This window comes from Ambystoma mexicanum, chromosome 8, assembly GCF_040938575.1.
Source record: "Ambystoma mexicanum isolate Mex_15411 chromosome 8, UKY_AmexF1_1, whole genome shotgun sequence".
NCBI classification, from domain to species: domain Eukaryota; kingdom Metazoa; phylum Chordata; class Amphibia; order Caudata; family Ambystomatidae; genus Ambystoma; species Ambystoma mexicanum.
Window position 1 is genome coordinate 1,331,254,887 of NC_090929.1, and position 15,075 is coordinate 1,331,269,961.

The window sequence follows — 15,075 nt, forward strand, 5'->3', positions numbered from 1 at the left end:
CAGGTCTGCGCACCAGACTCCTGCCTGGCATTGTTGGTAAGGTCATCTTTCCACTCACTGTTGCCCATCACTGCTCTGATGACGTGGAATATCTCATCATTCTCGGATGCCACAGCTATTTCATGAGGTGATAGTGCTACTGGCAAAGCAGCCTCCACAATGTTGCAGACCATTTTGATGCAGTCCACCACCTCGACGTTGTCTTGATCTCAATCAGCCCCAGGGTGCCTGGACAAGTAGTCTGCTGGGTTGTGGGTGCCCGGCCGATATTGCAATCTTATTCCGCACTCGATCAAGGATAGCATCCACCGTTCGATTCGCAGTGGTGGGTGGTGGGTTGGAGGATGCCCCAGCCATGAGTGGCTTGTGATCGGTGATAACTACCATGGGCTTTCCCATAATCTAGTCGGAAGTACTTGCACCCCCACAATATGGCAAGAGCCTCCCTCTCAATTTGAGAGTATCTTCTCTCAGTCTCTGTGAGAGTCTTGTTTGCGTACGCTGTGGGGGCACATATGTGTGTGTGTCCGCTTACATCAGTACGGTGCCCAATCCCACTGGGCTGGCGTCCACAACAATTTCCAACTTTCTGTGGGGGCTAAAGTATGCCATTGTCTCTTGGGCAGACAGTGTATTCTTAATGTCTGTAAATGCCTTTTTTTCTTTGGTAATCCATGTCCATGCTACATCGAGCAGGGGCTCTGATAACGACACCAGATCACAAATGAAACTCCCGCAGTAGTTCACCATGCCCACAAAGCTTCTAATCTCAGATGGTGATTCTGAGGGGTCCGCTTCGCGAATGTCTCGCACATTCTCCGGGTCTGGGGAGACTACTCCGGCGTGGAATACAAATCCGAAGAACTCAATGTGGTCCTTGAAGAACTTGCACTTCTTCCTGTGTAGTGTTAGACCTAGACCTTTGAGTCTGTCCACTGCACGTTCCAACCTGTAAGTGATTTCAACCCGGCACTTCACCTAAGTCAATGCCTAGTGTGTGATGCACAGATGAAACCTTTAATTATTTATTTGTGTCTATAAGTTATTTTATTTCTAAATGATGTTCCACTTATATCACGCCCTTCTCTCTGAATCCCCCCCGGTCACACTGAACCAGGAAGCAGGATGGTTTGCAAAGTTAAAATATGTATTTATGGATTGCACAATATATATCACACTATTTTTCATGGTTAAACAATGATCACCAATGGGGTGAGGTCACACTCAACAATCTCTTTAATCACAAGGATTAATGATGGGTTAAATAATGCTGCATAGATATAATACTTTTGTATGTGTTCAGTCAAATGGCAGTATGGTCAAGATTTCCCCCTGCACACCTTTCAATCCCCCCAATATACAATATAAAGAATATAGAAGATGAGAGTACAGGTTTCAGGAATGCAGAATTCAAGCAAATATTATCAATCCCAATTTCCCCCTGCAAACAGAGAGAGAAACAGGAATGATTGCAAACTTGTCAAAAATGGTTTTAAAGTTGGCTTGAATGAAATGGGGAAAACACAACAAATGGTCTAAATCACTAAAATTGTTGAAATACTAATGGGAGCCCCTTTGTATGGTATCAGACAAACATTACCAATGATTTAAAAGTGATAAGCAAGTAGAAAACTTAATTTTGAGGTCGGTGTATTGAAAAGCTATTTCCTACGTTATAGATTTGAGCCAAACGAAAAATTTGCGGCAAACTTTTCAGTGCGCGGTAAGCATGATTGGAAAGCTTAGGATGTTAGCTTCAAGTAGACACTTAAACGTTTTTGTGGAGGTCGTTTTTTCCACAATGAGGCAAAAATGCAAAACAAGAATGCGCTTTTAAAATTACAAACAAGGTTTCTTTACGCTAGGGGTAGACTATGAAGATGCAAACTACACGACAGCACAGCCACCATGCCAGGACATCACCAGATGGTTTTTCCTGCTGTCGGGGTGATTATCCCAGAGTCGGCAGAGCCGCCCGCGGACCTCCGGGCTGGGAGGCCCCAACTCCTCCCGTGTCCCCAAAAATGAGTATGAGACACACACAAGAAGCAAGGCTAAGACTGCGGTTTATTGCAACGGCAGGGACGGGTTTCTCATATGCATTCGAGAAAGCGCAAAAATCACTCTCAAAGGGGCTCGCAGGCCCTTTTTACTACAGTATGACGCGCTACCTGCTTCACCTGAGAAAGTTAAAACCGCAAAAACCTATCGCCACTCAGGATTGGCTCTCCGAGTGGTAGGGTTAGTATGGTTAGCATATAGAGAAAGTTGTTATTGGAAGGGACCAGATCAGGTGGTATACTTGGGTTGTCCCTAACATTTATTACTTCAGAATTGCAACAAGGGGACCCTTGGTGATTGGCTATGAGTAATGGCGTCAGTAGTGAGTCCCCCTGTGTTCTGATTGGTTCTCCCGTGAGCCCCCAAGCCTGGGACCATCGTCATTCCCAGCTCGCGGTGTACCTGCCATTAGCAACAATGTGCAACTATGTGTTTTCTGCAAACAACGGACAGGTCTGCTCATAGGCGAGTCGTTCCCATCGCTGTAGGTGTCTATCTCGCCGCTTCGTTGTTGCAACCTGTGAGACCCTGGCTGCTTCTCTGTCTCGTAGACTTGGCACCTTGTCAGTTCAGCTTGGTCACGTGTGGAGAGACCGTGGCTGGTGCAGATATTGAGCATTTGATTTTAGTATTCTGTGTCTGGAGGCTTAGCATTTGCAGGTGTAACCTTGGCGCTGGGCTTTTGGCATGCGAGTTGCAACTTCGTGGCCTTGGCTGTGGGCCCTCATTAGGGGCTTGTTCTGCCTGATCAGCACTTGTATTTTGTTCTGAAGGGGTTTTCGTTTGCAAGGCTCCAAACTGGGGACTCTTGATCGCAGCCTACTCGGCAGTAGTTCAAGGATCCCTGGTGGTCGTGGAGTGACAAATCATCATATGCAGCGCTAAGTATACGTTATAGCGTCTTTCAGAGATAGGTGGCAAGGAAGCATCAGCAAGCATATACACGATCTCTTCAGGCATCTTGCGTTTCTGTGGTGCTGTAGATGGCCTATGTGAAAAATAAAAAAGATGCGCGTCCGTGAGTGTGACGGTCCGCTATGTCATAACACTGAGTATGTTCTTCGTGTAGGTTGGTGTGTGAGTGACCGGTGTGCATGTTGGCACGTGTGCTTTTGTCTGTTGCATATGTCGTCATGGCATCTCTAATGATGTTTATACTCGTAGTCATTGTTCTAGTCGAGTTCATCCATGCCGCAGGTATCATCTTGAGCCATGGGGGCTGGTGTTGATCTTACAGGTGGGCATACTCCTCTTATGTGTAAGTTCTTGAACCAAGGTATTTTGTCATCTGGTAAATAGGCAAACTCATCTCGTGGAGGGTGTCTGGGCCGTGATCCCCTAGGCCATGGTCTGGATGAGATTGTGGGGAGAGTGTTATCCCATTCTCCCACTTCACTGCTGAGACGCTCTCCTTCTTCAGAAAATATATCGACACAAAGATGATTTTAACACTACTAGTACAGAAGATAATGGGGATGAGATGGAGAGTTCAGGCAAGACAAAATATTCTAACAATGCAGTTCTGGATAGAATAGAGAATGGGTTTGGATAGGGATGACTTATGGTCAATATATATGCTAGTGACAATCCTATGCTATGGATACTCACTACCACTGTTTGGACAGACCCGTCAGGGATTCAGGTCAGTCAAGATTTCTGGACAGGAATTCTGCTGGGCCTACTGCACTGGACCACAAGGAGCTCTGGTCTGCAATCAGCAAGGCGCTCTGGACACCGCATGGTGGGACTCGATTGGGTCTGCTCTGGTTCAGGTTCACAGCTATCTGGTCCCAGCACAGCTCTACTGGGTTGGATCTTTGGATTCTGGCAATACTTCTTAGCAGGAAAGCAGCTACAGCACAGTCAGGTTGTTCTTTGGTTCCCCTTAGAGGTCTGGGGTATAATCTGCTTTCTGGATTTTTAAAGGCCAAGCAGAGAATGGTTCAGTTTTGGAAATGGGCCTTTATGCTTTCAAAGTTTCTGGATTCTGGGGTCTGAAATATGGATTTCTCTTGCAAAGTGCTCCACTAGCAATCAGTTGATGGGTGAATTTTTGTGTCTCTGTGAGCCCTCAGCTGTCTCTATTTATGTATTTCCTAAAGGGGTGGGTATGCTGAATTATGCTAAGCGCACCCCATAGGTATTCTATTGGCTAGGGTCTTTCCTCTCCCTTGATTCGAGAAGAAAACAGAGTGTCATCATGACGATGTGGTTTATGAGGCAGGAAAAGCCTACCCTTTGTTTTTGCACATGAAATCTACTTTTCATATCATACATATTTACAATTTTACAAACTTGATAGCAATAGCAGATCTAGGTCACATATTTTGTGGAGCAAGTAGTCATCCAAGCCCCATCTCTGTAGGATCTTGGGTCTTGATTTGACAAATTTTCTCACTTTTTGTCTGAGATACAATATCTATTTTGTCCAAACTTGGCACACATGTGCACAATGCATAGGGGCATAAGTGGGTGAAGTTTCATATTTCTGACAATGCATTTGCTATAAAACCACAATTTCTACAGTTATGTCCCAGAACATAGTTCAGGCACCTCTTAAAATGTGCCCCCAAAATTTAGATTCAGAAGTCCAGGGTTTCTATATTTTTAACCGTTGTCCACAATAAATTATCAGTCTTATTAGAAATCTGATTTCTGCCATTTGTGAAACAATAAAACAGTCTATATTCATCTCCAAAGGTTTCTTGTAGCTCAAGAGCAATCCCCGCCTTCTTCCTTTTGGCAGGGAGCACTGTTGACACTTTAATCTGCATATCTTTTCAGCCCAGGAAGGTCCTTTGTCTCTCCCTTGAGCAGCAGCCCAAATCTCCTCCCCTCTTCATCAACTCCTGTTTGTGATTTCCTGGCCTTTTGGTGGGAAGCAGAAGGGAGGTGTCTTTCCCAGTGGGTGAAGTTTCTTTGTAGTTTTGTCTGAATCAGGCTTACTTTAAATGTACATTTGTTACATTTTTCTTTGTTGAAAATAAACATACAATTTTAAAACAAACACTGAGAACACTGATTCTAGGCAGTGAATCATGGAGTTTAAATAGTGACAACCTAGTTTGCTCTTGATAACAAGTCACTTAGATTTGAGACATTAGATCTTAATAGTACAACTTTTACAGTTTTAAAACAGGCTTTTGAAACAGTCACAGGTGGCCGCTGGTACTGCGCCCAGATTTTGACAGCTTTCCCATTCAGGCAAACTGGCGGTGGATGTTTTTGTGACCAATTCAACTTTCCCTGATATTGCAAATGCACAATAATTCCTTGTATTCCATAGCATGAGACCCCCAACAAGAGGATTGGATGTTTTCGGGTGTTTGGGGCCAGCATTCTGTAATTTTTATCAACCAAGAAAAGATTTAAAGCAGATTTCGGATTTCTTTCAGCAAGCACTGCTTTTCATCTGTGCTCCATTTTTACATGTTGGACAGCCCAATGACATGTTTCAGAGTGTGGTCTCCATTCCACCACTGACAACATGCATGGTAGATTTGGCAGCCATCTTTTTGTGCTTGGTGGAGCGCAATTTCCTTAGGTTTTGGCACGCATGGGATTTTCGCGGCCATTTTGCGATGCCGGAGGGCTGAGCCTAGTGGGTCAAAACATCCCATAAACATCTTCAAATGTTCGGCCTCTGACGTCACTCATGTTGATTACTCCTTTTAGTCCCACCAGGGCTCCACGGATGACATTTTGGAACACCTCTGCCGCTGACGAGACTCCAAAGCTCAGTCTTTTGAATTGATATAACCCTTTGTGGGTGGTGAACGTGATTATGTAGTGTGACTCTGGGTGAAGTTCCAGCTAGTGATATCCTGCTTGGAAAACACTTTGGCCCCTTACAGCTCGCCCACGATGTCATCCAGCGTGGGTGTGAGGTGTCTTTCCCTCTTGAGAGCAGCGTTTGGCAGCTGCATGTCCACGCAGATGCGGACTGCTCCAGGCTGTTTGGGCTTGGGCGCCACTACGATCGGGGACACCCACAGTGTCTCGCCTTCTACCCTTTCGATGATATCCATGTCAATCAGTATTCTTATGTGCTTTAGGGCTGTCGGCCTCACAGACCCGTCAATGTATAGTCTAATCAGGTCTCCTTTCAGCTTGCCTACGCCCTGGAATATGCTCTCGAACCGATTCAGAAGACGTTCAATATCCGTTTGATACACCGACATGGTAAAATGGACAATATCTAAGGTCTCGGAGGTGGCGCAGCTTAATAGAGAGTGCAGGCTTACGTTGGTTACAAAGAATCTTGCTTTGACTGTATTCTGCCCATGGGAGATGGGTGCCACGAACACCCTGTGGATTGGCAGCAGTGTATCCCCCCAAAAGTATATATTCTGGCCTTGGACGGTTCAAGTTCGGGAGGGCTTGGGAGGGCCTCATAGTGATCTGCTGCCAGGACACAGACTGACGCACCCGTGTCAATCAAAACGGGTGTCGGTACGTCCCCAATGTTCACCATGCAAGTTGGTTGTCTTCTCCTCTTTGCCCCTGTGGCAATGTTTGAGATGAAAAAGACCTCCTATTCGTCTTCCTCTTCCTCAGCAATGTCTAGTTCCTGCACTCCTTGTTCGATGGCAGACACATTCCTACATTTTCTGGAATTTCCCCCACTCATTCTCGCTGGCCCCCTCAACGTGGTCACCGGAACAGTCGCTCTACACACCCTCGCATAAAATCCCGGTTTGCTGCACCTGCCACAAACTCTCGTTTTCGCTGGGCATCTGTCATGACCACTGTGAGGGGGCACAAGTTGTGCCACAAGCAGGCTCCCACCAGAACCCTGAGGGCCTTAAAACCACTGCAAAAGGGCTCCTGGAGCCAATCCTGGCACCTTTGGCACCAGGATCATATGTAGGAAGGAAGGGCTGTTCAAACCAGGTCCCATCTATGTACATGGGCCTTTAAATCCAACATGGAAGCACCCACACAGTCTAGTTCTAAGAACAAAGCCATGCGGTCTAGTGTTTTGGGTGTGGCAGGCCTGGAACTACTTTCCTTGGTACTACTTTACCTGGGCTATATAAACCACACCCTGACTGCAGAACCCGCTTCGAGTTATTCTGCAACCCACAGCTCGACGCTCACCGTGTCCAGCTCCTGGTCTTCAGCATCTTCCTGTAATCATGCAAGAACAAGAACAAGATTATTCTGTCTTACCTGAGAAAACACCATGCAGCACTCAGCATCACAACTGGGCTGCAATCTGTGGAAACTGAGAGAAGAAGAAACATCACTCACATGTGAGTACTAGTTTAAGCACTTCCAGTGAACCGCTACCACAGCTGCTGTTCGAATATTGCGACCTGCAATAACGAGAAAGGGAAAAACAATATTAGAACGTGTGCTTCCAAATAATCGAATTCCATCAGTCTTACCTGAATTCCATCACGCTACACCACGCTTCCATCCGGAGCACCACAGCAACATCTGCAAAGGAAAAGAGACATATTCAGGTTTGCTTTCAATATTAAACAACCGCACAGTGCTGTACTTACCTTAACAGATTCCGGGGGCCTGTTTTTCATCGCGCTCTCATCCACTCTCAGCACCACAGTGGCCTGTGAGGAGAAGAAGAAGAAAACGCATGTTAGCTTTGAAAGACAATAAAGGAGCTCCGCTTCGTGCTTTCTCTTAGCTAGAAAACATGCCTCTCCATCTGGCACGCCAGCATCAAGACCTTCGCACCTGAAAAGAAGGAGATAAAGACATTAACAAATTCCCACCATAAACAGAAAAAAGACTTACAATTAACAAACCTACCTGCCTACCAGCAGATTCGGGGTCACAGCAGGCCTGGGCCCAAGGAAGGCATACTGCACCAGTGAAGCAACTCGAGCAGCTCGCCAATAAACGTCAAACGCCCCTGCACAAGAAACACAGGACGGATAGCTCAGCCTACAAATAACTAAGGTAAGAAAAGAACCAAGTGGGAAGGGAATCGATCAGAGGGAGGTGGGAGATTCACCCATTAGAGACAGTTATCACAAATACTCCCTTCTGTAATTGCAGATTCATTATTCAGCACTGGGCAACTATGCATCCATGGTTCCAGATCTCAGAGCCTTCCAGATGCCCACGGGATATCAGGTGAGCGTAACAGCATTCTCCCACGTGAGGCAGATCATACCCACAGTACTGGCAGGATTGTGGGTTAGAGGGGGTTGGAGGGCCTTCAGATCTTTTCTGGCCCCAACGTGACATCCCTGGTGCGGGCCGACCAACAGCAAAAGCCTCATCACTCCTACCCGGGCACACTGCTGCATCCATTTTAGCTCCCCTGTTCTCAGCCAGTTCATATGCCCACCCAGTGTCCAGGATCTGTGTGAGCGTCAGGCCTGGCTCTTGGAGGACCTGTCTCCGCAGTTTCCCTGAGCTGCAACCTTGGATTAACTGATTCTGCACCATCTCTTCTTCATTTACCCACCTGCAGGTGCTCGCCAGGTGCCTTAGTCTTGCACAAAACTGGTGTAGGGACTCTTCCCCCTGCTGCTTCTCCGCACAAATAACAAATCTGTCAAAATCCACATTCGCCATGGGGAGGAAATGGTTTTGGAGGGGCTGTTTGAGAGCATCATATGTGGTCGCCTGAAGGTATAAAGAGTCAAATATTCGGTGCACTTCCGTTCCTGCTGAGTACACCAGTGTGGCCACTTTTGCATCGTCATCTGTTTCCCCTGTGGCTCTGAAAAACATTCCACGTTTTTTCACCCACAACAGCCATTTAGGTCCAAGTTTGGAAGGGGACCCTGATGTGTCGAACTCTGGCATGGGTGCCAGAGTACCTTGTTGCCTGTGTGGTACTGCCGCAGGTGCACCATCTCCATCATCTTGCTCACCCATACAGTGACCTGTATGAAAAACTTTGCTGTGTTACCAGCCTCACAACTGCCAGTTTCCCCCACTCCCTTGTTGAGATGCAGTATGCTGTCACTTATATGGTTGGGTCCTTCCAGCAAAACGTGTCCCCACTGACCTTTTCCTCTTCTGGCCGAGATGATAAGAATCCAGCAGCACCGTGTGGCAGCTTTGCCTGACAGCTTGTTTGTCAGCCAGCACGCTTGGGGTGTCTCTAACACCTTCAGAAATCCGTTGCCACGGCCATCAGTCGCCTAATAGCCATAGGGTGTCCAAACATTTACATAAATTCAATCACGGATGGCGCACAAGCACCCTTCCGGGCCGCAACCGTCGTGATCGGTGAAGTTAAGATGGCCGCCGACTCCCCGCGTCGCGTCCGTAGCCGCATAGCGTGACGGAACACTTCATCCGACATACAAACGTCTATGAAAGATGTTGCAATCACACACGCGGTACTGCCTCGTCGCCAGTGTTAACCTGTTGCCAGGCCCCAGGCCGCCCCACACGCATACAAACACATTGCCAGGTAAGTATACGCAGGACACGTCTTGTGGGTATGGGGTCCTAGCGGCAACTGCCGTCTCGGGACCTCGTTTACTCTCACACGCATGCGCGAGCCGGAACGAGGCTTGCTCATGCTCACAACCTTTGCGTAATACGCAACAACTACCAACAGCAATGAATATCTCATGTTTAACTCTTTTTGATGAAATACAATTAGAATTAACACAGCACCTAAACATTTCACTGGTTTCTAGTACTCCATGTACACACTGCTAGAAGAAAGAGGTGATATAATTCCCCTGCATCAGTTGTCTAGCTGCAAAGCAACCCTAACTATGCCAACTTTCCATTTCTAGATGAATTCAGGGTGCTAAGATATTTATTTCTTTTATCACAGAGCGATAGAGTAAACATAACAAACAAAACAAGAGCATCAACCATTGTTTTCTCAAATGTGTAAACCATGTACATATTAATAAGAAATGTGCTCTCTATTTCCCACCGTGCCTTGCCCCCGTGGACTGTTCCACCTGTCCTTATCCTGTGGGAAGAGCGCGCTGGTCCAAGCACAGTTTGACAATCAGCAGTCATTGTTAGTTGTTTGGCTCCAGAGTTAGGTATTACGCCAGGCCTCTAATTAGCGCAATTAGTGGGTAATTGCATAATATTCTTGCTATCGGCATTTGCAATATCAGTAAAAATGAATGCACGTTATGCCTCGATACGAGACCCATCACCCCATCGAGTTATTTCTGCTTGATTTAGTTCTATTTTCACAGCATCAATATGCCGAATGGGAAAGCAACTGCACCTGTCACTGCCCCCATGGCATGGCACCAAATGAAAACACTGCTGCCCAAGCACAAGGTGTTGACCTATTTGAGAGCATGGTGCTCTGTCACCCTTCTGAAGGTTTCACTCGTGTGGCCTTCAGTTGGCAAGTGGAAACAATACGGCCCTTTGAATGAAGAGCAGGGTTCTAATGCCACAATTTCTGAACAGAACAAGATGATAGGTTGGGAATGGGTCATTGCCAGGTGTACCAAATAGCATGCTGTTCATATTGCATGTTCTGTGTAGAACATGGCATATGCCCAGTGCATTCACTTTGCACTGGAAAACAGGCGGGGATATACACAGCAAAACATAATAATAATAAACTAGCAACAATAAACACTGCACACATGTTCCAGTCCTTATATCTGGTACTTATTTCCCACACCAAAAACCAGAGTAAATTAAACCTTGTGGATAAATCAAATCAAAACAAATAAATACTAAATAAATGCCATTTGTGTAGAATTAATAATATTCTGACAACCTTAAAATAAAAAGCAGTTGCTTATATCAAACCCTGGTCCCCAAATCGAGTACAGTGTAGCAGGCAGGCATCAAGCCCAGAGCTGCGTTTGCCACAGAGAGGACTGTGATGATCTACGTGGATGAGGAGGCGCTAAATCAAACTATCCGCCCAATCACAGAGCGTCTGTGGCCAGGGATGGTGCATGCAGGTGTGGGTGCTTCTGCCCTCGTTGACTGCTGAGGACCCACCTGATAACAGCATCCAGAGAGGCTGTGTGTAATCAGTTTTAAAGATGTATTCTTCCCAAACAAACGACCAGCTCTGTGAACAATGTGACAGATGTGCCTGATAAAGAGCAAATGTACAATGTGACACACTGTTGGTGTATGTAAGGCCCCTTTCCAAATCACATGAACCATGGGGTCATTAAAAAACTATTTGTCATTTTCTGGTGTACAACCAAGGTCTACAGGCCATTCCTATTGTTTACGGGAGACAATAATTCCTATCTTAGCCTTCTGCCTCAAAGTCCCATTCACATGATAGTGGCAAGTTGGTTCCGACACAGTGAAGATTGTTCTTTCTGCCAAACTCCCATCTAAAATATTGTAAACTTATTTACGTCACAGGGCTTTTTAACACCCAACTCCTTATGAAGATCTGATTTCAACAGTGTCAAAATTGTACCTTTTTTCAAACCCCCAAACTTCAATTTCATACATTACTTGGGCAATCATGGCCTCAAACACTATTAAAGATTATCTGATACGTTGACTCCCCTTCTTTTTTTTTTAAACACTTTATTTAAAGTTTAAGAAAAGCAGTAACAAAAAAGCAAACTACTCTCCTTCTTTTTCTGATTCATACAATCACACCAGCAGTTTGTTTCTCACCCAGATGAGTGCATTTATGTGGTGCAGACCACAGACGTTGTCAGAGTAAAATGGATTCTTAGGTAACAAAAGAAAATAATGACCTCTATTGGTCTATCATTGAGCACACATTTTAACTTGATGGGTTTCTTCAGGGCAATTGTCATAACTTTTCTTTTCGGTTGTTTGCAGTAAAGTCCTTTACATCACAAAACCCAACAAAGTTATCCAGTATCTTCGCCAGAGCATTAGCTGAACTTGCATTGACACACAGCATTGTCTGTAAAGAGAAAAAGCAAAGTTTCTGGCTATTAATTTTTTGGACGTCCTTAGCTGCTCTACCTAGTATGTGATCCAACCAGTTTGTATATAAAATTAATAAAAGAGGCATGAGTATGAACGCCTGGTTGACACTTCAGGTCATAGGACATTATTTAGTTCGATGGCCTTTCCTCCATTATCACACCCAAGGATTAGTCTCATTGTGCAAGGACGTTCAAGAGGTTAGTAGACAATGGGGAGTACCCAGTACAACAGTAGATTAACATAACATTTTTCTGATAAACAAGACTTGTGGGGATCGATGAATGTCAGACAACATTCAAGTATATTGTTTTGGGGTAACACGAGATGTAAAGTCAAACACTGGTCTACTGTGTTTTGAAAAGCCTAATTGGTCTTTTGTCAGGATATTTATTTATGTTACCTAATCATGCAGTCTTTTCTAAAGGGGCCTGAAGCATGTCAGTGATTGCTTGTTGTCACGTGCAGGAGGGATGTGACTTAGCAGTCTGGGATGGGCTGCTCCTTTGGGATGGGACAAAGCCTGTTTTGCATATGATCTGTCCCTTTCTGTAATGGCTTGTCAGGCTGAAACATCATTGTTTGGTAGGTTGCCCAAATCTGTGACTGTGGTTATGATGTATTCAAAGTCTTCCTGCCATCAACATTTAGTTTTGGTCATGTCTTTTCTAAAGGAAACTTCTGAAGAGTTTTGCATGTTTTTTATTAATGGGATTGGGCGGAAACATTTTGGGTCAGTTTGAGACCCTTTTCGATGTAATGGTACCGTTTCTCCCAACTTCCAAAAGGACAGTATCACTAGTAACGTTTCTATATTATGAAAGAGGACAGGTAGTAAGAATCCCAAACCTACAAATCATAACTCCATAATTCAAAAGCAATACTGTTAGGTCCAGTGCTTAAACATTTTTGTGGACTGAAAAGGGCTCGATGACCTTGGCCAAAGTGAATTCCAACAAACGCTCCTACAAATATAAATCATTTGCAGTATCAACCTTCCCCTTAAATACTTCCCCAACTTCCATAAGTACTTCTAAAGGTGGCAAATATGGCACTGCAAAATAATGAAACCCAACAGATGCATTGATCGCTGTACTATAATGCTGTGGTTCCAGAGAAACGTTTGCAATAATCCTCTAAAATGTTCTTCAGTCCTTACGTTTGTGGCTCCAAACAACACTTCCCATAGTGAATTATTCCAGTTCCTCTTCCTGTTTATCAAAATATCTTCATAAGCTTGTGCTGCTTTATTAATGAGGGTTTGGGCACTAACGTTCCTCTTCAACTATGTCAACAGCTTTTTCCCCCTCACCCTGCATGTTGCATCAAACCAACCCCTTCCCGATTTCTCTTATGCACGCTGCTCCCGCTTGCTTGAATCATTTATGTGCCTCTGCAATATTTAATGAAGACTCTGCATTGATCATTCCGAACAGTTTAAATATAGGGCGGTTCTCCAGTCATTATTTTGTCAGGCAATAGGTCTGTACATCCCACATTCCATTTTACATTCTTTGTATTTTGGAGGAGCCTGGCATTAATGGAGCAAAACTTAATCAGAGCAACCAGCGGATTGTGGTCAATTGCAATTGCATGCATTAATAAGCCCAAAGCCTAGTGCCATGATTGTAACTTCAATAGGGCACACTGAATTAAGGCTGCAGATGTTCTTTAAAATGTCGGGGCTGCAGGGTTGTCCAAGCGCATCCTCCCATTTAAAATGTGAAATCTTCATTTACACATCATCAATTCCACGTTAAAAGAAAAGGCTGGTTAGGGTTTCTGTATACATACTACATTTTGCATTTAACTAGAAAGAGGTGAGGGTGGGCTCATTGGGTCATGCAGAAGAGCCAACCGTTTGTCCTTAGCGGGAAAGCACATTTTGGCAAGCTGAAAACACATTTGCCAAGCACAAAATAAAGATATAGGTATATTAAAGGGGTAATTTGGAGTTTCTCTTGCAAGATTGCTTTGAAAAGAAATGTGTATTTTAATAGACTACATCTACATGTAGATTGTGTTGGGGTAGCCGTTTTAGGTACCAACACAGGAAAGAGGTTAACAATACTTAAATTGTACTAGGCCATGGTGCGGCTCAGTTAGATGCAATGTTGCAACTAAACATGTGTTCAATGTAGTAAGCAGAATTGAAATTAATTTTACTTCGTTTTTTAGTTGGACGCATTTTAGAGTCACAGTAGGCAGCAAAATGAATAGCAGTAGCAGGGATACAATGTATTGTGCAATGTACAATTTGCAGTGCTGAGAAGTATGTAGTGGGGAGCATTATGCATGCGAGAGATCAGTTAATTGAAGGGGAAACTAACATGTGGGAATTCAACAATGGTTTAGATTGCACACACATTTAGGGAATTGGAAAATATGGGGTTCATTGTACAAACAAAAAGACAATGCAGAAAACAGGTTTTACCTGCTTGGAAGTCTAAGTAGGCTGCAGACTCCCTGAATTTGAAGGGATGGTTTTTTGATTGGTTTGAAGAGCTGGAGGACGTAGGCCACCGAAGAGGTTAGGAAGCAAACTGCATATCGGCAGTTGTGATAACATCACAAAGGGCTGAAATGGAGAATTGAATAGTATACCATTTGTTTGATTATTATGGCCAGACTGGGTTCTTAGATGCAAAGTGGAGTTTCCCTGGGAGCACCAAGACTTGTTTTTTGATTATCAGAAAGGTCTGGTTATATGGAGGATTAAATTGAGAGCTGATAGTTTATGGGCTTTCGGGAAAATAAGAAGGTGAAACTGGAAATGATGAAGGTTATATTCCATCTGCCGTGGGATACCTTACTTTGTATGCAAGTTTCTAAAACCAATATTTTTCTGTCCAAACGTCCACTAGAAATTCAGTATATCAACTAAAATGTTGTCTATCAGAGCGTACATCAACCTCAAGTGAAGACAATAAGAGTTTGTAGATAGTTTTAATGCAGATGGCCAGCCAAACAAATGTTGTGCCCCTAAAAAAGTGTGCCCTCTAGATCATATGTACACTCACATTTGTATTTATTTGAGTGATGAGTTGGCTTTTTACTAGAAGTCTCTTACACAGTATAAAATAACATGCAACAACACAGTTCCATTGTTGTATGTCGTTACAGAGTAACAGGGAATATGTGAGCGGTAGTAGTCCAGTT